General features: G+C 64.6%; 1 long non-coding RNA gene across 2 annotated transcripts in view; it reads right to left on the reverse strand.

Moving 5' to 3' along the window:
• Window positions 1–808: 808 nt before the first annotated feature.
• The window catches only part of LOC127038613 (uncharacterized), a 37,764-nt gene continuing 13,622 nt past the window's right edge, over window positions 809–24,950 (reverse strand). Inside the window, exons 2-3 of one of the 2 annotated variants that reach the window (XR_007770736.1) lie at window positions 5,165–5,202; window positions 809–828 (exon numbers count right to left, since the gene is read on the reverse strand). This is a non-coding gene — a long non-coding RNA (uncharacterized LOC127038613). Of the gene's footprint in view, window positions 829–5,164; window positions 5,203–7,745; window positions 7,784–24,950 lie in introns of both variants that reach the window. The other variant, XR_007770735.1, reaches the window with a different exon arrangement.

Here is a 24,950-nt window from a genome sequence, read left to right on the forward strand (position 1 = left end):
AAGCCCTGGGGGCCCTAACCCTAGCTCCAGGGGCCCAACCCCTGGGGGACCTAATCCTAGCTCCAGGGGCTCAATCCCTGGGTCCCTTAACTTTAGCTCCAGGGGCCCAACCCATAGGTCCCCTAACCCTAGTTTCATGAGCCCAACCCCTAGGGGCCCTAACCCTAGCTCCAGGGGCCCAACCTGTGGGTCCCATAAACCTAGCTCCAGGGGCCCAACCCCTGGGGGTCTTAAACCTAGCTCCAGGGGCCCAACCCCTGGGTCCCATAACCCTAGCTCCAGGGGCCCAGCCCCTCGGTCCCCTAACCCTAGCTCCAGTGGCCCAAACCCTGGGTCCCCTAACCCTAGTCCTCGGGCCCAACCCCTGGGGGCCCTAACCGTAGCTCCAGGAGCCCAACCCCTAGGGGCCCTAACCTAAGCTTCAGGGGCTGAAACCCTGAGACCCCTAACCATAGCTCTAGGGGCCCAACCCCTGGGGGCCCTAACCCTAGCTCCAGGGGCCCAACCCCTGGGTCCTCTAACCCTAGCTCCAGGGGCCCAACCTCTGGGGGCCCTAAACCTAGCTCCAGGTGCCCAACCCCTGGCTCCCCTAACACTAGCTCCAGGGGCCCAACCCCTGGGGGCAATAACCCTAGCTTCAGCGGCCCAACCCCTGGGGGCCCTAACCTTAGCTTCAGGGGACGAACCCCTGGGTCCCCTAACAATAGCTCCAGGGTCCCAACCCCTAGGGGTCCTAACCCTAGCTCCAGGGCCGAACCCCTGGGTCCCCTAACCCTAGCTCCAGGGACCCAAAACCTGGGGGCCCTAACCCTAGTTCCAGGGGCCGAACTCCTGGGGGCCCTAACCCTAGCTCCAGGGGCCCAACCCCTGGGACCCCAAACCCTATCTCCAGGGGCCCAACCCCTGGCGGCCCTAAGACTAGCTCCAGGGCCCCAACCCCTGGAGCCCCTAACCCTAGCTCCAGGGGCTCAACCCCTGGGTGCTCGAAACTTAACTCCAGGGGCCCAACCCCTGGGGGTCCTACCCTAGCTCCAGGGGCCCAACCCCTGGGTCCCCAAACCCTAGCTCCAGGGACCCAACCCCTGGAGGCCCTAACGCTGGCTCCAGAGGCCCAACCCCTGGGTAACCGAACCCTAGCTCCAAGGGCCCAACCCTGGTAGCCCTAACCCTAGCTCCAGGGGACCAACCTCTGGGTCCCCTAACCCTAACTCCAGGGGCCCAACCCTTCGGGACCCTAACCCTAGCTCCAGGGGCCCAACCCCTGGGGGCCCTAACTCTTGCTTCAGGGGCCCAACCCCTGGGTCCCCTCACCTTAGCTTCAGTGGCCCAGACCCTGGGGGCCCTAACCCTAGCTCCAGGGGCCCAACCCCTTGGGGCCCTAATTCTAGCTCCAGGGGCCCAACCCCTATGTCCCCTAACCCTAGTTCCAGAGGCCTAACCCCTAACCTTAGCTAAAGGGGCCCAACCCCTGGGGGCCCGAACCCTAACTCCAGTGGCCCAACCCCTGGGTCCCGTAACCCTAACTCCAGGGGCCGAACCCCTGTGTCCCCTAACCCTAGCTTCAGGGGCCCAACCCCTTGGGGCCCTAACCTTAGCTTCAGGGGCCCAAGCCCTGGTTCCCCTAACCCTAGCTACAGGGGTCCAATCCCTGGGGGCCCTGACCCTAGCTCCTGGGGCCTAACCCCTGGGTCCCCTAACCCTAGCTCCAGGGGTCCAACCCCTGGGTCAACTAACCCTAACTTCAGGGGCCCAACCCCTGGGTCCCCTAACCCTAACTTCAGGGGCCCAACCCATCGGGGCCCTAACCCTAGCTCCAGGGGCTCAACCCCTGGGGGACTTAACCCTATCTCCAGGGGCCCAACCCCTTGGGGCCCTAACTCTTGCTTCAGGGGCCCAACTCCTGGGTCCCCTAACTCCAGCTCCAGGGGCCCCAACCCTGGGTCCCCTAGCCCTAGCTCCAGGGGCTCAACCCCTGGGGCCCTAACCCCAGCTCCAGGGGCCCAGCCCCTGGGTCCTCTAACCCTAGCTAAAGGGGCCTAACCCCTGGACTCTTTAACCCTAGCTCCAGGGGCCCAACCCTTGTATCCCCTAACTCTAGCTCCAGGGGCCCGAAACCTGGGTCCCTTAACCCTAGCTCCAGGGACCCAACGCCTGGGTCCCCTAACCCTAGCTCTAGGGGCCCAACCCCTGTGTCCCCTAACCCTAGCTCCAGAGGCCCAATCCTTGGGTCCCCTAACCCTAGCTCCAGGGGCTCAACCCCTGGGGACCTAACCTTAGCTACAGGGGCTCAACCACTGGGGGCTCGAACCCTAGCACCAGGGGCCAACGCCTGAGTCCCCTAACACTAGCTCCAGGCGCTTAACCCCTCGGGGCCATAACCCAAGCTCCACGGCCCCAACCCCTGGGTCCCCTAATCCTAGCTCCAGGGGCCCAACCCCTGGGTCCCCTAACCTTAGCTCCAGGGGCCCAACCCCTGGGGGCCCTAACCCTAGCTCCAGGGGCCCAAAACCTGGATCCCGAACCCTAGCACCAGGGGCTAAACCCCTGGGGGCCCTAACTCTAGCTCCAGGGGACCATCCCCTGGGTCCCCTAATCCGAGCTCAAGGGGCACAACCCATGGGGGCCCTAACCCTATCTCCAGGGGCCCAAGCCCTGGGTCCCCTAACTCTAGTTCAAAGGGCCCAACCCCTCGGTCCCCGAACCCTAGCTCCAGGGGCCCAACTCCTGGGGGCCCGAACCCTAGCGACAGGGGCCAAACCCCTGTAGGCCCAAATCCTAGCTCCAGGGACCCAACCCCTGCTACGCTAGCCCTACCTCCAGGGGCTCAACCCCTGGGTCCCCTAACCCTAGTTTCAGGGGCCTAACCCCTGGGGGCCCTAACCCTAGGTCCAGGGGCCAAACCCCTGGGGGGCCCTAATCCTAGCTCCAGGGGCCAAACCCCTTGGGGCCCAAACTCTAGCTCCAGGGGCCCAACCCCTATGTCCCCTAACCCTAGCTTCAGAGGCCCAACCCCTGGGGGCCCTAACCCTAGCTCAAGAGGCCCAACTCCTGGTGGCCTTAACCCTAGCTTCACGGTCCGAACCCCTGGGGGCCCTAACCCTAGCTCATGGGGCCTAAACCCTGGGGTCTCAAACCCTAGCTCCATGGGCCCAACCCCTAGGACCTCAATCCCTAGCTCCAGGGGTCCAACTCCTAGGGGTCCTAACCCTAGCTCCAGGGGCCCAACCCCTGGGTGCCCTAACCCTAGCTCCAGGGGCCTAACGCCTGGTGGCCCTAACCCTAGCTCCAGGCGCACAACCACTGGGTCCCCTTACCCTAGCTCCAGGGGCTCAACCCCTGGGGGCCCTAACCCTAGCTCCAGGGACTCAGCCCCTGGGTCCCCGAACAATAGCTCCAGGGGCCCAACCCTTGGAGGCAATTACCCTAGCTCCAGGGGCTCAACCCCTGGTCCCCTAACCCTAGCTTCAGGGTCCCAGATCCTCGGGGCCCTAACCGTAGCTTCATGGGACCCAACCCCTGGGTCCCCTAACCCTAGCTCCAGGGGTCCAACACCTGGGGGCCCTAACCCTAGCTTCATGGGACCCAACCCCTGGGTATCCAATCTTAACCCCACTGGCCCAACCCCTGGAGGCTCTTATCCTAGCTCTAGGGGCCGAACCCCCGGGTCCCCTAACCCTAGCTCCAGGGGCTCAACCCCTGGGGGCCCTAACCCTAGCTCCAGGGGCCAAACACCTGGGGGACGTAACCGAGCTCCAGGGGCCCAAACCCTGGGTCCCCTAACCCTAGCTGCAGGGGCTCAACCCCTGGGGGCCGTAACCATAGCTCCAGGGGCCCAAACCCTGGGTCCCCTAACCCTTGCTCCAGGGCCCTATATCCTGGGAGCCCTAACCCTAGCTCATGGGACCCAACCCCTGGGTCCCCTAACCCTAGCTCCAGGGGCCTAACGCCTGGTGGCCCTAACCCTAGCTCCAGGGGCCCAACCCCTGGGTCCCCTAATCCTAGCTCCAGGGGCCCAACCCCTGGGGGCCTTAACCCTAGCTCCAGGGGCCAACCCCTGGGTTCCGTAACCCTAGTTCCAGGGGCCCAACCCCTGGGAGCTCTTACCTTAGCTCCAGGGACTGAAATCCTGGATCCCCTAACCCTAGCTCCAGGCACACAACCACTGGGTCCCCTTACCCTAGCTCCAGGGGCTCAACCCCTGGGGGCCCTAACCCTAGCTCCAGGGACCCAGCCCCTGGGTCCCCCAACAATAGCTCCAGGGGCCCAACCCTTGGGGGCCCTAACCCTAGCTCCAGGGGCTCAACCCCTGGTCCCCTAACCCTAGCTCCAGGGTCCCAGATCCTGGGGGCCCTAACCCTAGCTTCATGGGACCAACCCCTGGGTCCCCAATCTTAACCCCACTGGCCCAACCCCTGGGGGCTCTTATCCTAGCTCTAGGGGCCGAACCCCTGGGTCCCCTAACCCTAGCTCCAGGGGCTCAACCCCTGGGGGCCCTGACCCTAGCTCCAGGGGCCGAACACCTGGGGGCCGTAACCGAGCTCCAGGGGCCCAAACCCTGGGTCCCCTAACCCTAGCTGCAGGGGCTCAACCCCTGGGGGCCGTAACCATAGCTCCAGGGGCCCAAACCCTGGGTCCCCTAACCCTTGCTCCAGGGGCCCAACCCCTGCACTCCCTAACCCTAGCTCCAGGGCCCTATATCCTGGGGGCCCTAACCCTAGCTCGTGGGACCCAACCCCTGGGTCCCCTAACCCTAGCTCCAGGGGCCCAGACACTGAGGGCCCTAACCAAAGCTCTAGGGACCCAACCCCTAGGTCCCCTAACCCTTGCTCCAGCGGCTCAACCCCTGGACCCCCTAACCCTAGCTCCAGGGACCCAACCCCTGGGGGCCTTAACCCTAGCTCCAGGGGCCAACCCCTGGGTTCCCTAACCCTAGCTCCAGGGGCCCAACCCCTGGGTCCCCTAACCCAAGCTCCAGAGGCCCAACCCCTGGGGGCTCTTACCTTAGCTACAGAGGCTGAAATCCTGGATCCCCTAACCCTAGCTCCAGGCGCACAACCACTCGGTCCCCTTACCCTAGCTCCAGGGGCTCAACCCCTGGGGGCCCTAACCCTAGCTCCAGGGACCCAGCCCCTGGGTCCCCGAACAATAGCTCCAGGGGCCCAACCCCTCGGGGCCCTAACCCTAGCTCCAAGGGCCCAACCCCTGGGTCCCCTAACCCTAACTCCAGGGGTCCAACCCCTGGAGGCCCCAACCCTAGCTCGGGGGACCCAACCCTGGGTCCCCTAACCCTAGCTCCAGGGGCCCAACCCCTGGAAGCCCTAACCTTAGCTGAAGAGGCCAAACCCCTGGGTCCCCTAACCCTAGCTCCAGGGTCCCAGATCCTGGGGGCCCCAACCCTAGCTTCATGGGACCAACCCCTGGGTCCCCAATCCTAACCCCACTGGCCCAACCCCTCGGGGCTCTTATCCTAGCTCTAGGGGCCGAACCCCTGGGTCCCCTAACCCTAGCTCCATGGGCTCAACCCCTGGGGGCGCTAACCCTAGCTCCAGGGGCCGAACACCTGGGGGACGTAACCGAGCTCCAGGGGCCCAAACCCTGGGTCCCCTAACCCTAGCTGCAGGGGCTCAACCCCTGGGGGCCATAACCATAGCTCCAGGGGCCCAAACCCTGGGTCCCCTAACCCTTGCTAAAGGGGCCCAAACCCTGCAGTCCCTAACCCTAACTCCAGGGCCCTATATCTTGGGGGCCCTAAGCCTAGCTCATGGGACCCAACCCCTGGGTCCCCTAACCCTAGCTCCAGGGGCCTAACGCCTGGTGGCCCTAACCCTAGCTCCAGGGGCCCAACCCCTGGGTCCCCTAACCCTAGCTCCAGGGGCCCAACACCTGGGGGCCTTAACCCTAGCTCCAGGGGCCAACCCCTGGGTTCCGTAACCCTAGCTCCAGGGGTCCAACCCCTGGGTCCCCTAACCGAAGCTCCAGAGGCCCAACCCCTGGGGGTTCTTACCTTAGCTCCAGGGGCTGAAATCCTGGATCCCCTAACCCTAGCTCCAGGCGCACAACCACTCGGTCCCCTTACCCTAGCTCCAGGGGCTCAACCCCTGGGGGCCCTAACCCTAGCTCCAGGGACCCAGCCCCTGGGTCCCCCAACAATAGCTCCAGGGGCCCAAACTTTGGGGGCCCTAACCCTAGCTCCAGGGGCTCAACCCCTGGTCCCCTAACCCTAGCTCCAGGGTCCCAGATCCTGGGGGCCCTAACCCTAGCTTCATGGGACCAACCCCTGGGTCCCCAATCTTAACCTCACTGGCCCAACCCCTGGGGGCTCTTATCCTAGCTCTAGGGGCCGAACCCCTGGGTCCCCTAACCCTAGCTCCAGGGGCTCAACCACTGGGGGCCCTAACCCTAGCTCCAGGGGCCGAACACCTGGGGGCCGTAACCGAGCTCCAGGGGCCCAAACCCTGGGTCCCCTAACCCTAGCTGCAGGGGCTCAACCCCTGGGGGCCGTAACCATAGCTCTAGGGGCCCAAACCCTGGGTCCCCTAACCCTTGCTCCAGGGGCCCAGCCCCTGCAGTTCCTAACCCTAGCTCCAGGGCCCTATATCCTGGGGGCCCTAACCCTAGCTCATGGGACCCAACCCCTGGGTCCCCTAACCCTAGCTCCAGGGGCCCAGACACTGAGGGCCCTAACCAAAGCTCTAGGGACCCAAACCCTGGGTCCCCTTACCCTAGCTCCAGGGGCTCAACCCCTGGGGGCCCTAACCCTAGCTCCAGGGGCCTAACGCCTAGTGGCCCTAACTCTAGCTCCAGGGGCCCAACCCCTGGGGGCCTTAACCCTTGCTCCAGGGGCCAACCCCTGGGTTCCCTAACCCTAGCTCCAGGGGCCCAACCCCTGGGTCCCCTAACCCAAGCTCCAGAGGCCCAACCCCTGGGGGCTCTTACCTTAGCTCCAGGGGCTGAAATCCTGGATCCCCTAACCCTAGCTCCAGGCGCACAACCACTGGGTCCCCTTACCCTAGCTCCAGGGACCCAGCCCCTGGGTCCCCCAACAATAGCTCCAGGGGCCCAACCCTTGGGGGCCCTAACCCTAGCTCCAGGGGCTCAACCCCTGGTCGACTAACCCTAGCTCCAGGGTCCCAGATCCTGGGGGTCCTAACTCTAGCTTAATGGGACCAACCCCTGGGTCCTTAATCTTAACCCCACTGGCCCAGCCCCTGGGGGCTCTTATCCTAGCTCTAGGGACCGAACCCCTGGGTCCCCTAACCCTAGCTCCAGGGGCTCAACCCCTGGGGGCCCTAACCCTAGCTCCAGGGGCCGAACACCTGGGGGCCGTAACCGAGCTCCAGGGGTCCGAACCCTAGGTCCCCTAACCCTAGCTGCAGGGGCTCAACCCCTGGGGGCCGTAACCATAGCTCCAGGGGCTCAAACCCTGGGTCCCCTAACCCTTGCTCCAGGGGCCCAACCCCTGCAGTCCCTAACCCTAGCTCCAGGGCCCTATATCCTGAGGGCCCTAACCCTAGCTCATGGGACCCAACCCCTGGGTCCCCTAACCCTAGCTCCAGGGGCCCAGACACTGAGGGCCCTAACCAAAGCTCTAGGGACCCAACCCCTGGGTCCCCTAACCCTTGCTCCAGCGGCTCAACCCCTGGGGTCCGTAAGCCTAGATCCAGGGGCCCAACCCTTGGGTCTCCTAACCGTAGCTCCAGGGGCCCAACCCCTGGGGGCCCTAACCCTTGCTCCAGGGGCCCAACCCCTCGGGGCCCTAACCCTAGCTCCAAGGGCCCAACCCCTGGGTCCCCTAACCCTAACTCCAGGGGTCCAACCCCTGGAGGCCCCAACCCTAGCTCGGGGGACCCAACCCCTGGGTCCCCTAACCCTAGCTCCAGGGGCCCAACCCCTGGAAGCCCTAACCTTAGCTGAAGAGGCCAAATCCCTGGGTCCAGTAACCGTAGCTCCAGGGTCCCAACCGCTGAGCGCCCTAACCTTAGGTCCAGGAGCCCAACCCCTGGGTCCCCTCACCCTAGCTCCAGGGGCCCAACCCCTGGGGGCCCTAACCCTAGCTCCAGGGGCCGAACCCCCGGGGGCCCTAACTCTAGCTCCAGGGGCCCAACTCCTGGGTCCCCTAACCCAAGCTCCAGGTGCCGAACCCCTGGGGGCCCTTACCCTAGCCCTAGGGGCCGAACCTCCAGGGGACCTAACCCTTGGTCCAGGGGCCCAAGCCCTGAGTCCCCGTATCCTAGCTCCAGGGGCCCAAGCCCTGGGTGCCCTATCCCTAGCTCCAGGGGCCCAACCCCTGGTTCTCCTAACTCTAACTCCAGGGGCCCAAACCCTGGAGGAGCTAACCCTAGCTCCAGGGGCACAACCCCTGGGTCCTCTAACCCTAGCTACTGGGGCATAAACCCTGGGGGCCCTAACTCTAGCTCCAGAGTCTGAACCCCTGGGGGTCATAACCTTAGCTCCAGGGGCCCAACCGCTGGTTCCCCTATACCTAGTTCCAGGGGCCCAACTCCTGCGGGCCCTAACCCTATCTCCAGGGGCCGAACGCCCGGGGGCCCTCACCCTAGCTCCAGGGGCCCAACCCTTGGGTCTCCTAACCCAAGCTCCAGGGGTCCAAACCCTGGGGGCCCTAACACTAGCTCCAGGGGACATTTTCCTGGGTCCCCTAACCCTAGCTCCAGGGGCCGAACCCCGGGGGTCTGAACCCTAGCTGGGGGCTCTATAACTAGCTCCAGGGGCCCAAGCCCTGGGTCCGCTAACCTTAGTTCCAGGGGCCCAACCCGTGGGGGCCCTAACCCTAGCTCCAAGACCCCAACCCCTGGGTCCCCCAACAATAGCTCCAGGGGCCCAAGCCCTGGGTTCCCTAACCCTAGCTCCAGGGGCCCAAGCCCTGGGTCCCCTAACCCTAGCTCCAGGGGCCCAACCCCTGGGTCATCGAACCCTTGCTTCAGGGGTCCAACAACTGGGGGCTCTATAACTAGCTCCAGGGGCCCAAGCCCTGGGTCCGCTGACCTTAGTTCCAGGGGCCCAACCCGCGGGGGCCCTAACCCTAGCTCCAGGGGCCAAACCCTGGGTCCCCTGACCCTAGCTCAAGAGGCCCAACCCCTGGGGGCTCTTAACTTAGCTCAAAGGGCGGAACCCATGGGTCCCCTAACCCTAGCTCCGGGCGCACAACCACTGGGTCCCCTTACCGTAGCTCCAGGGGCTCAACCCCTGGGGGCCAAAACCCTAGCTCCAAGACCCCAACCCCTGGGTCCCCCAACAATAGCTCCAGGGGCCCAACCCTTGGTGGTTCTAACCCTAGCTCCAGGGGCTCAACCCCTGGGGACTCTAACCCTAGCTCCAAGGTGCCCATCCCCTGGGGGACCTAACTCTAGCTCCAGGGGCCCAAAGCCTGGGTCCCCTAACCCTAGCTCCAGGGGCCCAACCCCTGTGTCCCCTAACCCTAGCTCCAGGGGCCCAACCACTGGGTGCTCTAACCCTAGCTCCAGAGGCCCAACCCTTGGGTCCCCTAACCCTAGCTCCTGGGCCGAACCCTTGAGGGCACTAACCCTAGCTCCAGGGACACAAACCTTGGGTCCCCTACCTTACCTCCAGGGTCTCAATCCCTGGGGGCCCTCACCCGAGTTCAAGCGGCCAAACCCCTGGGTCCCCTAACCCTAGCTCCAAGGACCCAAAACCTAGGGGCCCTAATTCTAGCTCCAGGGGCCCAATCCCTGGGTCCCCTAAACCTAGCTCCAGGGGCCCAACCACTGGGGGCCCTAACCCTAGCTCCAGGGGTCAAACCCCTGGATCCCCTAACACTAGCTCCAGGGTCTCAACCCCTGGGGGCCCAAACTCTAGCTCCAGGGGCCCAAACCCTGGGTCCCCTAACCCTACCTCTAGGTGCCAAACCCCTGGGATCCCTAACCGTAGCTCCAGGGGTCCATCCCCTGGATCCCCTAACTCTAGCTCCAGGGTCCAAACCCCTGGGTCCCCTATCCCTAGCTCCAGGGCCCCAACCCCTGGGGTCCCTAACCCTAACTCCAGGGGCCCAACCCATGGGGTCCTAACTCTTGCTTCAGGGGCCGAACCCCTGGGTCCCCTAACCATAGCTCCAGGGGCCCAGCCCCTGGAAGCCCTAACCCTTGCTTAAGCTGCCCCACCACTGGGGTCTCTAATGCTAGCTCCAGGGGCCCAAACCCTGGGTCCCCTAACCCTAGCTCCAGGGGCCCAACAACTGGGTCCCCTAACCCTGGCTCCAGGGGCCCAGCCCCTGTGTCCCCTTACACTAGCTGCAGGGTCCTAACCCCTGGGGGCCCTAACCTTAGCTACAGAGGCCCAACCCCTGGGTCCCCCAACCCTAGCTCCAGGGGCCCAACCCCTGGGGGCCCTAACTCTAGCTCGAGGGGACCAACCCCTGGGTCCCCTAACCCTAGCTCCAGGGGCCCAACCCATGGGGGCCCTAACCCTATCTCCAGGTGCCCAACCCCTGGGTCCCCTAACTCTAGTTCCAGGGGCCCAACCCCTCGGTCCCCGAACCCTAGTTCCAGGGGCCCAACCCCTGAGAGCCCGAACCCTAGCGACAGGCGCCCAACCCCTGGGTCCCCTAACGTCAGCGCCAGGGGCTCAACTCCTGGGGGCCCTAACCCTATCTCCAAGGGCACAACCCCTGTAGCCCAAACCCTAGCTCCAGGGACCCAACCCCTGGTACGCTAACCATAGCTCCAGGAGCCCAATCCCTGGGTCCCGTAACCCTAGCTCCAGGGGTGAAACCCCTGAGGGCCCTAACTCTAGCTCCAGGGGGCCAAACACTGGTTCCCCTAAACCTAGCTCCAGGGGCCTAACCCCTGGGAGTCCTTACCCTAGCTCCAGGGGCTCAACCCCTAGGTCCGCTAACCTTAGCTCCAGGGGCCCAACCCCTGGGGGTCATAACCCTAGCTCCAGGGGTGCAACCCCTGCATCCCCTATCCTAACTCCAGGGGCCCAACCCTTGGTGCCCTAACTCTAGCTCCAGGGGCCCAACCCCTGGGGACCCTAACACTAGCTCCAGGGGCCCAACTTCTGGGTCCCCTAACCCTAGCTTCAGCGCCTCAACCCCTGGGGGCCCTAACCCTAGCTTCAGGGGCCCTAAACCTGGGAACCCTAACCCTAGCTCCAGAAGCGCAACCTCTGGGGGCCCTAACCCTAGCTCCAGGGTACAAACTCCTGGGTCCTCTAACCCTATCTCCAGGAGCCCAACCCCTGGGAGCCCTAACTCTAGCTCCAGGGGCCCAAAACCTGGGTCCCCTAACCCTAACTCCAGGGGCTCAACCCTTCAGGACCCTAACCCTAGCTCCAGAGGTCCAACCCCTGGGGGCCCTAACTCTTGCTTCAGGGGCCCAATCCTTGGGTCCCCTCACCTTAGCTCCAGGGCCCCAGCCCCTGGGGACCCTAACCCTAGCTCCAGGGGCCCAACCCTTGGGGGCCCTAACTCTTGCTTCAGGGGCCCAACCCCTGGGTAAACTAACCATAGCTCCAGGGGCCCAACCTCTGGGTCCCCTAACCCAGGCTCCAGGGGCTCGACCCCTGGGGGCCCTAACCCTAGCTCCCAGGGCCCAACCCCTTGGGGCCCTAACTATAGCTCCAGAGGCCCAACCCCTATGTCCCCTAACCCTAGCTCCAAAGGCCCAACCCCTGGAGGCCTTAACCCTAGCTTCACGGTCCCAACCCCTGGGGGCCCTAACCCTAGCTCGAGGGGCTCAACACCTGGTCCCCTAACCCTAGCTCCAGGGGCCTAACCCCTTGGGGCCCTAACCTTAGCTTCAGGGGCCCAAGCCCTGGTTCCTCTAACCCTAACTCCAGGGGCCCAAACACTGGGGTCCTAACAATAAATCCAGGGGCCCAATCCCTGTGTCCCGTAACCCTAACTCCAGGGGCCGAAACCCTGGGTCCCGTAACCCTAGCTCCAGGGTCCCAACCCCTGGGGGCCCTAACTCTAGCTCCAGGGGCCCAACCCCTGGGTCCCCTAACCCTAGCTCGAGGAGCTCAATGCCTGGGGGCCCTAACCCTAGCTCCAGGGGCCCAATCCCTGGGGGCCCTGACCCTGGCTCCTGGGGCCTAACCCCTGGGTCCCCTAACCCTAGCTCCAGGGGTCCAACCCCTGGGTCAACTAACCCTAACTTCAGGGGCCCAACCCCTGGGTCCCCTATCCCTAACTTCAGGGGCCCAACTCATCGGGGCCCTAACCCTAGCTCCAGGGGCTCAACCCCTGGGGAACCTAACCCTAGCTCCAGGGGCCCAACCCCTTGGGTCCCTAACTCTTGCTTCAGGGGCCCAACTCCTGGGTCCTCTAACTCTAGCTCCAGGTGCCCAACCCCTGGGTCCCCTAACTCTACCTCTAGGGTCCCAACCCCTGGGTCTCCTAACCCTAACAGCAGGGGCCAAACCCATCGGGGCCCTAACCGTCGCTCCAGGGGCCCAACCCCTGGGGGACTTAACCCTATCTCCAGGGGCCAAACCCCTTGGGGCCCTAACTCTTGCTTCTGGGGCCCAACTCCTGGGACCCCTAACCCTAGCTCCAGGAGCCTAACGCCTGGGTCCCCTAACCCTAGCTCTAGGGGCGCAACCCCTGTATCCCCCAACCCTAGCTCCAGAGGCCCAACCCTTGGGTCCCCTAACCCTAGCTCCAGGGGCCCAATCCCTGGGGACCTAACCTTAGCTACAGGGGCCCAACCACTGGGGTCTCGAACCCTAGCACCAGGGGCCAACGCCTGAGTCCCCTAACACTAGCTCCAGGCGCTTAACCCCTCGGGGCCATAACCCAAGCTCCACGGCCCCAACCCCTGGGTCCCCTAACCCTAGCTCCAGGGGCCCAACCCCTGGGTCCCCTTACCTTAGCTCCAGGGGCCCAACCCCTGGGGGCCCTAACCCTAGCTCCAAGGGCCCAACACCTGGGTCCCCTAACCTTAGCTCCAGGGGCCCAACCCCTGGGGGCCCTAACCCTAGCTCCAGGGGCCCAAAACCTGGATCCCGAACCCTAGCACCAGGGGCTCAACCCCTGGGGGCCCTAACTCTAGCTCCAGGGGCCCAAGCCCTGGGTCCCCTAACTCTAGTTCAAAGGGCCCAACCCCTCGGTCCCCGAACCCTAGCTCCAGGGGCCCAACCCCTGGGGGCCCGAACCCTAGCGACAGGGGCCAAACCCCTGTAGGCCCAAATCCTAGCTCCAGGGACCCAACCCCTGCTACGCTAACCCTAGCTCCAGGGGCCCAACCCCTGGGGGACCTAACCCAAGCTCCAGGGGACGAACCCCTGGGTCCCCTAACCCTAATTTCAGGAGTCTAACCCCTGGGGGCCCTAACCCTAGGTCCAGGGGCCCAACCCCTGGGGGCCCTAATCCTAGCTGCAGGGGCCCAATCCCTGGGGGGTCTAACCTTAGCTACAAGGGCCCAGCTCCTGGGATCCCTAACCCTAGCTCATGGGGCCTAAACCCTGGGGTCCCAAACCCTAGCTCCATGGGCCCAACCCCTAGGACCTCAATTCCTAGCTCCAGGGGTCCAACCCCTAGGGGTCGTAACCCTAGCTCCAGGGGCCTAACGCCTAGTGGCCTTAACCCTAGCTCCAGGGGCCCAACCCCTGGGTCCCCTAACCCTAGCTCCAGGGGCCCAACCCCTCGGGGCCTTAACCCTAGCTCCAGGGGCCCAACCCCTAAGGGGTCTAAGGTTGGCTACAGGGGCCCAACTCCTGGGATCCCTAACCCTAGCTCTAGGGGCCCAACCCCTGGGGGCCCTAACCCTAGCTCAAGAGGCCCAACCCCTGGTGGTCTTAACCCTAGCTTCCCGGTCCCAAACCCTGGGGGCCCTAACCCTAGCTCATGGGGTCTAAACCCTGGGGTCCCAAACCCTAGCTCCATGGGCCCAACCCCTAGGACCTCAAACCCTAGCTCCAGGGGTCCAACCCCTAGGGATCCTAACCCTAGCTCCAGGGGCCTAACGCCTGGTGGCCCTAACCCTAGCTCCAGGGGCCCAACCCCTGGGTCCCCTAACCCTAGCTCCAGGGGCCCAACCCCTGGGGGCCTTAACCCTAGCTCCAGGGGCCCAACACCTGGGTCCCCTAACCCTAGTTCTTGGGACCGAAACCATGGGGGCCCTAACCGTAGCTCCATGGGCCCAACCACTGTGTCCCCTAACCCGAGCTCCAGGGGCGACACCCCTGGGGGCCCTATACCTAGCTCCAGGGGTCCAAACCCTGGGTTCCCTAACCCTAGATCCAGGAGCCTAACCCCTGGGGGCCCTAACCCTAGCTCCAGGGGCCCAAACCCTAGGTCCTCTATCCCTAGCTGCAGGGGCCCAACCCCTGCTGGCCCTAACCCTAGCTCCAGGGGCCTAATGCCTGAGGGCCCTAAACCTAGCTCCAGGGGTCCAACCCCTGGGTCCTCTAACCCTAGCTCCAAGGGCCCAACCCCTGGGGGCAATAGACCTAGCTCCAGGGGCCCAGTCCCTGGGTCCTCTAACCCTAGCTCTAGGGGCCTAACCTCTGGGGTCTATAACCCTAACTCCAGGGGCCCAACCCTTGTATCCCCTAACTGTAGCTCCAGGGGCCCGAACCCTGGGTCCCTTAACCCTAGCTCCAGGGGTCCAACGCCTCGGTCCCCTAACCCTAGCTCTAGGGGCCCAACCCTTGTGTCCCCTAACCCTAGATCCAGAGGCCCAACCCTTGGGTCCCCTAACCCTAGCTCAAGGGGCCCAACCCATGGGGCCCTAACCTTAGCTACAGGGGCCCAACCACTGGGGGCTCGCACCCTAGCACCAGGGGCCAAACCCTGAGTCCCCTAACACTAGCTCCAGGCGCCTAACCCCTGGAGGCCGTAACCCAAGCTCCACGGCCCCAACCCCTGGGTCCCCTAACCCTAGCTCCAGGGGCCAAACCCCTTGGTCCCCTAACCTTAGGTTCAGGGGCCCAACCCCTGGGGGCCCTTACTCTAGCTCCAGGGGCCCAAAACCTGGATCCTCAACCCTAGCATCAGGGGCTCAAACCCTGGGGGCCCTAACTCTAGCTCCAGGGGACCAACCTCTGGGTCCCCTAATCCGAGCTCCAGGGTCTCAACCCATGGGGGCCCTAACCCTATCTCCAGGGGCCCAAACCCTGGGTCCCCTAACTCTAGTTCAAGGGGCCCAACCCCTCGGTCCCCGAACCCTAGCTCCAGGGGCCCAACGCCTGGGGGCCGGACCCTAGCGACAGGGGCCCAACCCCTGCGTACCCTAACGTAAGCGCCAGGGGCGCAACCCCTGGGAGCCCTAACCCTAGCTCCAGGGGCCCAACCCCTGTAGGCTCAAATCCTAGCTCCAGGGACCCAACCCCTGCTACGCAAACCCTAGCTCCAGGGGACCAACCCCTGGGGGCCCTAACCCTAGCTCCAGGGGCCTAACCCCTGGGTCCCCTAACCCTAGTTTCAGGGGCCCAACCCCTGGTGTCCCTAACATTAGGTCCACGGGCACAACCCCTGGGGGCCCTAACCCTAGCTCCAGGGGCCCAACCCCTGGGGGCCCTAACGTTAGCTACCGGGGCCCAATCCCTGGGGGCTCTAACCCTAGCTCCAGGGGCCCAACCCCTGGGGGCCCTAACCCTAGCTCAAGAGGCCCAACTCCTGGTGGCCTTAACCCTAGCTTCACGGTCCGAACCCCTGGGGGCCCTAACCCTAGCTCATGGGGCCTAAACCCTGGGGTCTCAAACCCTAGCTCCATGGGCCCAACCCCTAGGACCTCAATCCCTAGCTCCAGGGGTCCAACTCCTAGGGGTCCTAACCCTAGCTCCAGGGGCCCAACCCCTGGGTGCCCTAACCCTAGCTCCAGGGGCCTAACGCCTGGTGGCCCTAACCCTAGCTCCAGGCGCACAACCACTGGGTCCCCTTACCCTAGCTCCAGGGGCCCATCCCCTGGGGGCCCTAACCCTAGCTCCAGGGACTCAGCCCCTGGGTCCCCTAACCCTAGCTCCAGGGGCCCAACCCCTGGGGGCCATAACCCCAGATCCAGGGGCCCAACCCCTGGGTCCCGTAACCCTAGCTCCAGGCGCACAACCCCTAGGTCCGATAAACCTAGCTCCAGGTGTCCATTACCTGGGTCCCGTAACCCTAGCTCCAGGGTCCCAATCACTGGGGCCCTAACCCTAGCTCCAGGAGCCCACACCTGGGGGCCCTAATTCTAGCTCCAGGGGCCCAATCCATGGGTCCCCTAACCCTAGCCCCAGGGGCCCAACCCCTGGGTCCCCTTACCCTAGCTACAGGGTCCCAACCCCTGGGGGCCCTAACTCTAGCTCCAGGGTCTCAACCCCTGGGTCCCCTTACCCAAGCTCCAGGGGCTCAACCCCTGGGGCCCCAAATCCTAGCTCCAGGGGCCAAACATCTGGGTCTCCTAACCGTAGCTCCAGGGACCCAAACCCTGGGGGCCCTAATCGTAGCTCCAGGGGCCTAACCACTGGGTCCCCTAACCCGAGCTCCAGGGGCGAAACCCCTGGGGGCCCTAAGCCTAGCTCCAGGGGCCCAACCCCTAGGTCCTCTAACCCTAGCTGCAGGGGCCCAACCCCTGCTGGCCCTAACCCTAGCTCCAGGGGCCTAATGCCTGAGAGCCCTAAACCTAGCTCCAGGGGCCCAACCCTTGGGTCCTCTAACCCTAGCTCCACGGGCCCAACCCCTGGGGGCTATAAACCTAGCTCCAGGAGCCCAGTCCCTGGGTCCTGTAATCCTAGATCCAGGGGCAAAACCCCTGGGTCCCCTAACCCTAGCTCCAGGGACCCAACCCCTGGGTGCTGTAACCCTAGCTCTAGGGGCCGAACCCCTGGATAACCCTAACCCTAGCTCCAGGGGCCCAACCCCAGGGGGCCCTAAATCTAGCTCCAGGGGACCAACCCCTGGGTCCCCTAACCCTTGCTCCAGGGGCCGAACCCATTGGGGCCTTAATCCTTTCTCCAGGGGCCCAACCCTTGGGTCCCCTAACTTCAGTTCCAGGGTCCCAACCCCTGGGTCCCTTAACCCTAGCTCCAGAGGCCCAAACCCTGGGGGCCCAAACCCTAGCTCTGGGGGCCCAACCCTTGTAGGCCCAAACCCTTGCTCCAGGGACCCAACCCCTGGGTCCCCTAACCCTAATTTCAGGGGCCCAACTCCTGAGGGCCCTAACTCTAGGTCCAGGGGCCCAACCCCTGGGGGCCCTAAACCTGGTTCCAGGGGCCAAACCCCTGTGTTCCCTAACCCTAGCTCCAGGGGTCAACCCCTGGGGACCGTAACTCTAGCTCCAGGGTCTGAACCCCTGAGTCCCCAAACGCTAGCTCCAGGGGCCCAACCCCTGGGGTCCGTAACCCTAACTCCAGGGGACCAACCCCTGGATCCCCTAACCCTAGCTCCAGGGGCCCAACCCCTGTGAGCTATAACTGTAGCTCCAGGGGCCCAGGCGCTTGGTCCCCTAACCCTAGCTCCAGGGGCCCAACCCCTGGGATCCCTAACCCTAGCTCCAGGGGCCCAACCCCTGAGAGACCTAACCCTAGCTCCAAGGGCCCAACCCCTGAGTCCCCTAACCTACCTCCAGTGGCTCACCCCTGGGGCCCTAACCCTAGCTCCAGGGGTCGAACCCCTAGGTCCTCTAACCCTAGCTCCAGGGGCCCAATCCCTGGATCCCCTAACCCTAGCTCCAGGGGCGAAACCCCTGGGGGCCCTAACCCTAGCTCCAGGGGCCCAACCCCTGTGTCCCCTAACGCAAGCTCCAGAGGAGTAACCCCTGGGGGCCCTAACCCTAGTTCCATTGGCCCAACCCCTAGTTCCTCTAACCCTAGCTGCAGGCCCAAACCCCTGGGGGCCCTAACCCTAGCTCCAGGGGCCTAATGCCTGAGTGCCCTAAGCCAAGATCCAGGGGCCCAACCCCTGGGTCTCCTAACCCTAGCTCCAGGGGCCGAACCCCTTGGGGTCATAACCCAAGCTCCACAGCCCCAACCCCTGGGTCCCCTAACCCTAGCTCCAGGGGCCAAACCCCTTGGTCCCCTAACCTTAGGTTCAGGGGCCCAACCCCTGGGGGCCCTTACTCTAGCTCCAGGGGCCCAAAACCTGGATCCTCAACCCTAGCATCAGGGGCTCAAACCCTGGGGGCCCTAACTCTAGCTCCAGGGGACCAACCTCTGGGTCCCCTAATCCGAGCTCCAGGGTCTCAACCCATGGGGGCCCTAACCCTATCTCCAGGGGCCCAAACCCTGGGTCCCCTAACTCTAGTTCAAGGGGCCCAACCCCTCGGTCCCCGAACCCTAGCTCCAGGGGCCCAACGCCTGGGGGCCGGACCCTAGCGACAGGGGCCCAACCCCTGCGTACCCTAACGTAAGCGCCAGGGGCGCAAACCCCTGGGAGCCCTAACCCTAGCTCCAGGGGCCCAACCCCTGTAGGCTCAAATTCCCTAGCTCCAGGGACCCAACCCCTGCTTACGCAAACCCTAGCTCCAGGGGACCAACCCCTGGGGGGCCCTAACCCTAGCTCCAGGGGCCTAACCCCTGGGTCCCCTAACCCTAGTTTCAGGGGCCCAACCCCTGGTGTCCCTAACATTAGGTCCACGGGCACAACCCCTGGGGGCCCTAACCCTAGCTCCAGGGGCCCAACCCCTGGGGGCCCTAACGTTAGCTACCGGGGCCCAATCCCTGGGGGCTCTAACCCTAGCTCCAGGGGCCCAACCCCTGGGGGCCCTAACCCTAGCTCAAGAGGCCCAGCCCCTGGTGGCCTTAACCCTAGCTTCACGGTCCCAACCCCTGGGGTCCCTAACCTTTGCTACAGGGGCCCAACCCCTGGGGACCCTAACCTTAGTTACAGGGGCCCAACCCCTGGGATTCCTAACTCTAGCTCCAGGGGCCCAACCCCTGAGTCCCCTAAACCTAGCTCCTGGGGCCTAAACCCTGGGGTCCCAAACCCTAGCTCCATGGGCCCAACCCCTAGGACCTCAATCCCAAGCTCCAGGTGTCCAACCCCTAGGGGTCCTAACCCTAGCTCCAGGGGCCTACGCCTGGCGGCCGTAACCCTAGCTCCAGGGGCCCAACCCCTGGGTCCCCTAACCCTAGCTCCAGGGGCCCAACCCCTGGGGGCCATAACCCCAGATCCAGGGGCCCAACCCCTGGGTCCCGTAACCGTAGCTCCAGGCGCACAACCCCTAGGTCCGATAAACCTAGCTCCAGGTGTCCATTACCTGGGTCCCGTAACCCTAGCTCCAGGGTCCCAATCACTGGGGCCCTAACCCTAGCTCCAGGAGCCCACACCTGGGGGCCCTAATTCTAGCTCCAGGGGCCCAATCCATGGGTCCCCTAACCCTAGCCCCAGGGGCCCAACCCCTGGGTCCCCTTACCCTAGCTACAGGGTCCCAACCCCTGGGGGCCCTAACTCTAGCTCCAGGGTCCTCAACCCCTGGGTCCCCTTACCCAAGCTCCAGGGGCTCACCCCTGGGGCCCCAAATCCTAGCTCCAGGGGCCAAACATCTGGGTCTCCTAACCGTAGCTCCAGGGACCCAAAACCCTGGGGGCCCTAATCGTAGCTCCAGGGGCCTAAACCACTGGGTCCCCTAACCCGAGCTCCAGGGGCGAAAAACCCCTGGGGGCCCTAAGCCTAGCTCCAGGGGGCCCAACCCCTAGGTCCTCTAACCCTAGCTGCAGGGGCCCAACCCCTGCTGGCCCTAACCCTAGCTCCAGGGGCCTAATGCCTGAGAGCCCTAAACCTAGCTCCAGGGGCCCAACCCTTGGGTCCTCTAACCCTAGCTCCACGGGCCCAACCCCTGGGGGCTATAAACCTAGCTCCAGGAGCCCAGTCCCTGGGTCCTGTAATCCTAGATCCAGGGGCAAAACCCCTGGGTCCCCTAACCCTAGCTCCAGGGACCCAACCCCTGGGTGCTGTAACCCTAGCTCCACGGGCGCAACCCTGGGGGCCCTAACCCTAGCTCTAGGGGCCGAACCCCTGGATAACCCTAACCCTAGCTCCAGGGGCCCAACCCCAGGGGGCCCTAAATCTAGCTCCAGGGGACCAACCCCTGGGTCCCCTAACCCTTGCTCCAGGGGCCGAACCCATTGGGGCCTTAATCCTTTCTCCAGGGGCCCAACCCTTGGGTCCCCTAACTTCAGTTCCAGGGTCCCAACCCCTGGGTCCCTTAACCCTAGCTCCAGAGGCCCAAACCCTGGGGGCCCAAACCCTAGCTCTGGGGGCCCAACCCTTGTAGGCCCAAACCCTTGCTCCAGGGACCCCAACCCCTGGGTCCCCTAACCCTAATTTCAGGGGCCCAACTCCTGAGGGCCCTAACTCTAGGTCCAGGGGCCCAACCCCTGGGGGCCCTAAACCTGGTTCCAGGGGCCAAACCCCTGTGTTCCCTAACCCTAGCTCCAGGGGTCAACCCCTGGGGACCCGTAACTCTAGCTCCAGGGTCTGAACCCCTGAGTCCCCCAAACGCTAGCTCCAGGGGCCCAACCCCTGGGGTCCGTAACCCTAACTCCAGGGGACCAACCCCTGGATCCCCTAACCCTAGCTCCAGGGGCCCAACCCCTGTGAGCTATAACTGTAGCTCCAGGGGCCCAGGCGCTTGGTCCCCTAACCCTAGCTCCAGGGGCCCAACCCCTGGGATCCCTAACCCTAGCTCCAGGGGCCCAACCCCTGAGAGACCTAACCCTAGCTCCAAGGGCCCAACCCCTGAGTCCCCTAACCTACCTCCAGTGGCTCACCCCTGGGGCCCTAACCCTAGCTCCAGGGGTCGAACCCCTAGGTCCTCTAACCCTAGCTCCAGGGGCCCAATCCCTGGATCCCCTAACCCTAGCTCCAGGGGCGAAACCCCTGGGGGCCCTAACCCTAGCTCCAGGGGCCCAACCCCTGTGTCCCCTAACGCAAGCTCCAGAGGAGTAACCCCTGGGGGCCCTAACCCTAGTTCCATTGGCCCAACCCCTAGTTCCTCTAACCCTAGCTGCAGGCCCAAACCACCTGGGGGCCCTAACCCTAGCTCCAGGGGCCTAATGCCTGAGTGCCCTAAGCCAAGATCCAGGGGCCCAACCCCTGGGTCTCCTAACCCTAGCTCCAGGGGCCGAACCCCTTGGGGTCATAACCCAAGCTCCACAGCCCCAACCCCTGGGTCCCCTAACCACAGCTCCAGGGGCCTAACCCCTGGATCCCCTAACCGAAGTTTCAGGGGCCCAACCCCTGGGGGCCCTAACCCCAGCTCCAGGGGCCCAAAACCTGGATCCTCAACCCTAGCATCAGGGGCTCAAACCCTGGGGGCCCTAACTCTAGCTCCAGGGGACCAACCTCTGGGTCCCCTAATCCGAGCTCCAGGGTCTCAACCCATGGGGGCCCTAACCCTATCTCCAGGGGCCCAAACCCTGGGTCCCCTAACTCTAGTTCAAGGGGCCCAACCCCTCGGTCCCCGAACCCTAGCTCCAGGGGCCCAACGCCTGGGGGCCGGACAATAGCGACAGGGGCCCAACCCCTGCGTACCCTAACGTAAGCGCCAGGGGCGCAACCCCTGGGAGCCCTAACCCTAGCTCCAGGGGCCCAACCCCTGTAGGCCCAAATCCTAGTTCCAGGGACCCAACCCCTGCTTCGCAAACCCTAGCTCCAGGGGACCAACCCCTGGGGGCCCTAACCCTAGCTCCAGGGGCCTAACCCCTGGGTCCCCTAAACCTAGTTTCAGGGGCCCAACCCCTGGTGTCCCTAACCCTAGGTCCACGGGCACAACCCCTGGGGGCCCTAACCCTAGCTCCAGGGGCCCAACCCCTGGGGGCCCTAACGTTAGCTACCGGGGCCCAATCCCTGGGGGCTCTAACCCTAGCTCCAGGGGCCCAACCCCTGGGGGCCCTAACCCTAGCTCAAGAGGCCCAGCCCCTGGTGGCCTTAACCCTAGCTTCACGGTCCCAACCCCTGGGGTCCCTAACCTTTGCTACAGGGGCCCAACCCCAGGGGGCCCTAACCTTAGTTACAGGGGCCCAACCCCTGGGATCCCTAACCCTAGCTCCAGGGGCCCAACCCCTGAGTCCCCTAAACCTAGCTCCTGGGGCCTAAACCTGGGGTCCCAAACCCTAGCTCCAGGGGCCTAACGCCTGGCGTCTGTAACCCTAGCTCCAGGGGCCCAACCCCTGGGTCCCCTGACCCTAGCTCCAGGGGCCCAACCCCTGGGGGCCATAACCCCAGATCCAGGGGCCCAACCCCTGGGTCCAGTAACCGTAGCTCCAGGCGCACAACCCCTGGGTCCCATAAACCTAGCTCCAGGTGTCCATTACCTGGGTCCCGTAACCCTAGCTCCAGGGGCCCAATCACTGGGGCCCTAACCCTAGCTCCAGGAGCCCACACCTGGGGGCCCTAACTCTAGCTCCAGGGGCCCAACCCCTGGGTCCCCTTACCCTAGCTACAGGGGCCCAACCCCTGGGGGCCCTAACTCTAGCTCCAGGGTCTCAACCCCTGGGTCCCCTTACCCAAGCTCCAGGGGCTCAACCCCTGGGGCCCCAAATCCTAGCTCCAGGGGCCAAACATCTGGGTCTCCTAACCCTAGCTCCAGGGACTCAAACCCTGGGGGGCCCTAACCGTAGCTCCAGGGGCCTAACCACTGGGTCCCCTAACCCGAGCTCCAGGGGCGAAACCCCTGGGGGCCCTAAGCCTAGCTCCAGGGGTCCAACCCCTGGGTTCCCTAATCCAACATCCAGGGGCCTAACCCCTGGGGGGCCCTAACCCTAGCTCCAGGGGCCCAACCCCTAGGTCCTCTAACCCTAGCTGCAGGGGCCCAACCCCTGCTGGCCCTAACCCTAGCTCCAGGGGCCTAATGCCTGAGGGCCCTAAACCTAGCTCCAGGGGCCCAACCCTTGGGTCCTCTAACCCTAGCTCCAGGGGCCCAACCCCTGGGGGCTATAAACCTAGCTCCAGGAGCCCAGTCCCTGGGTCCTGTAATCCTAGATCCAGGGGCAGAACCCCTGGGTCCCCTAACCCTAGCTCCAGGGACCCAACCCCTGGGTGCCGTAACCCTAGCTCCACGGGCGCAAACCCTGGGGGCCCTAACCCTAGCTCTAGGGGCCGAACCCCTGGATAACCCTAACCCTAGCTCCAGGGGCCCAACCCCAGGGGGCCCTAAATCTAGCTCCAGGGGACCAACCCCTGTGTCCCCTAACCCTTGCTCCAGGGGCCGAACCCATGGGGGCCTTAATCCTTTCTCCAGGGGCCCAACCCTTGGGTCCCCTAACTTCAGTTCCAGGGTCCCAACCCCTGGGTCCCTTAACCCTAGCTCCAGGGGCCCAAAACCTGGGGGCCCAAACCCTAGCTCTGGGGGCCCAACCCTTGTAGGCCCAAACCCTTGCTCCAGGGACCCAACCCCTGGGTCCCCTAACCCTAATTTCAGGGGCCCAACTCCTGAGGGCCCTAACTCTAGGTCCAGGGGCCCAACCCCTGGGGGCCCTAAACAGGGTTCCAGGGGCCAAATCCCTGTGTTCCCTAACCCTAGCTCCAGGGGTCAACCCCTGGGGACCCTAACTCTAGCTCCAGGGTCTGAACCCCTGAGTCCCCTAACGCTAGCTCCAGGGGCCCAACCCCTGGGGTCCGTAACCCTAACTCCAGGGGCCCAACCCCTGTGTCCCCTAACGCAAGCTCCAGAGGAGTAACCCCTGGGGGCCCTAACCCTAGTTCCATGGGCCCAACCCCTAGTTCCTCTAACCCTAGCTGCAGGCCCAAACCCCTGGGGGCCCTAACCCTAGCTCCAGGGGCCTAATGCCTGAGTGCCCTAAGCCAAGATCCAGGGGCCCAACCCCTGGGTCTCCTAACCCTAGCTCCAGGGGCCGAACCCCTTGGGGTCATAACCCAAGCTCCACGGCCCCAACCCCTGGGTCCCCTAACCCTAGCTCCAGGGGCCAAACCCCTTGGTCCCCTAACCTTAGGTTCAGGGGCCCAACCCCTGGGGGCCCTTACTCTAGCTCCAGGGGCCCAAAACCTGGATCCTCAACCCTAGCATCAGGGGCTCAAACCCTGGGGGCCCTAACTCTAGCTCCAGGGGACCAACCTCTGGGTCCCCTAATCCGAGCTCCAGGGTCTCAACCCATGGGGGCCCTAACCCTATCTCCAGGGGCCCAAACCCTGGGTCCCCTAACTCTAGTTCAAGGGGCCCAACCCCTCGGTCCCCGAACCCTAGCTCCAGGGGCCCAACGCCTGGGGGCCAGACCCTAGCGACAGGGGCCCAACCCCTGCGTACCCTAACGTAAGCGCCAGGGGCGCAACCCCTGGGAGCCCTAACCCTAGCTCCAGGGGCCCAACCCCTGTAGGCCCAAATCCTAGTTCCAGGGATCCAACCCCTGCTTCGCAAACCCTAGCTCCAGGGGACCAACCCCTGGGGGCCCTAACCCTAGCTCCAGGGGCCTAACCCCTGGGTCCCCTAAACCTAGTTTCAGGGGCCCAACCCCTGGTGTCCCTAACCCTAGGTCCACGGGCACAACCCCTGGGGGCCCTAACCCTAGCTCCAGGGGCCCAACCCCTGGGGGCCCTAACGTTAGCTACCGGGGCCCAATCCCTGGGGGCTCTAACCCTAGCTCCAGGGGCCCAACCCCTGGGGGCCCTAACCCTAGCTCAAGAGGCCCAGCCCCTGGTGGCCTTAACCCTAGCTTCACGGTCCCAACCCCTGGGGTCCCTAACCTTTGCTACAGGGGCCCAACCCCAGGGGGCCCTAACCTTAGTTACAGGGGCCCAACCCCTGGGATCCCTAACCCTAGCTCCAGGGGCCCAACCCCTGAGTCCCCTAAACCTAGCTCCTGGGGCCTAAACCCTGGGGTCCCAAACCCTAGCTCCAGGGGCCTAACGCCTGGCGTCTGTAACCCTAGCTCCAGGGGCCCAACCCCTGGGTCCCCTGACCCTAGCTCCAGGGGCCCAACCCCTGGGGGCCATAACCCCAGATCCAGGGGCCCAACCCCTGGGTCCAGTAACCGTAGCTCCAGGCGCACAACCCCTGGGTCCCATAAACCTAGCTCCAGGTGTCCATTACCTGGGT

This window comes from Gopherus flavomarginatus, chromosome 21 (assembly GCF_025201925.1).
Source record: "Gopherus flavomarginatus isolate rGopFla2 chromosome 21, rGopFla2.mat.asm, whole genome shotgun sequence".
In the NCBI taxonomy this organism is placed as follows: domain Eukaryota; kingdom Metazoa; phylum Chordata; order Testudines; family Testudinidae; genus Gopherus; species Gopherus flavomarginatus.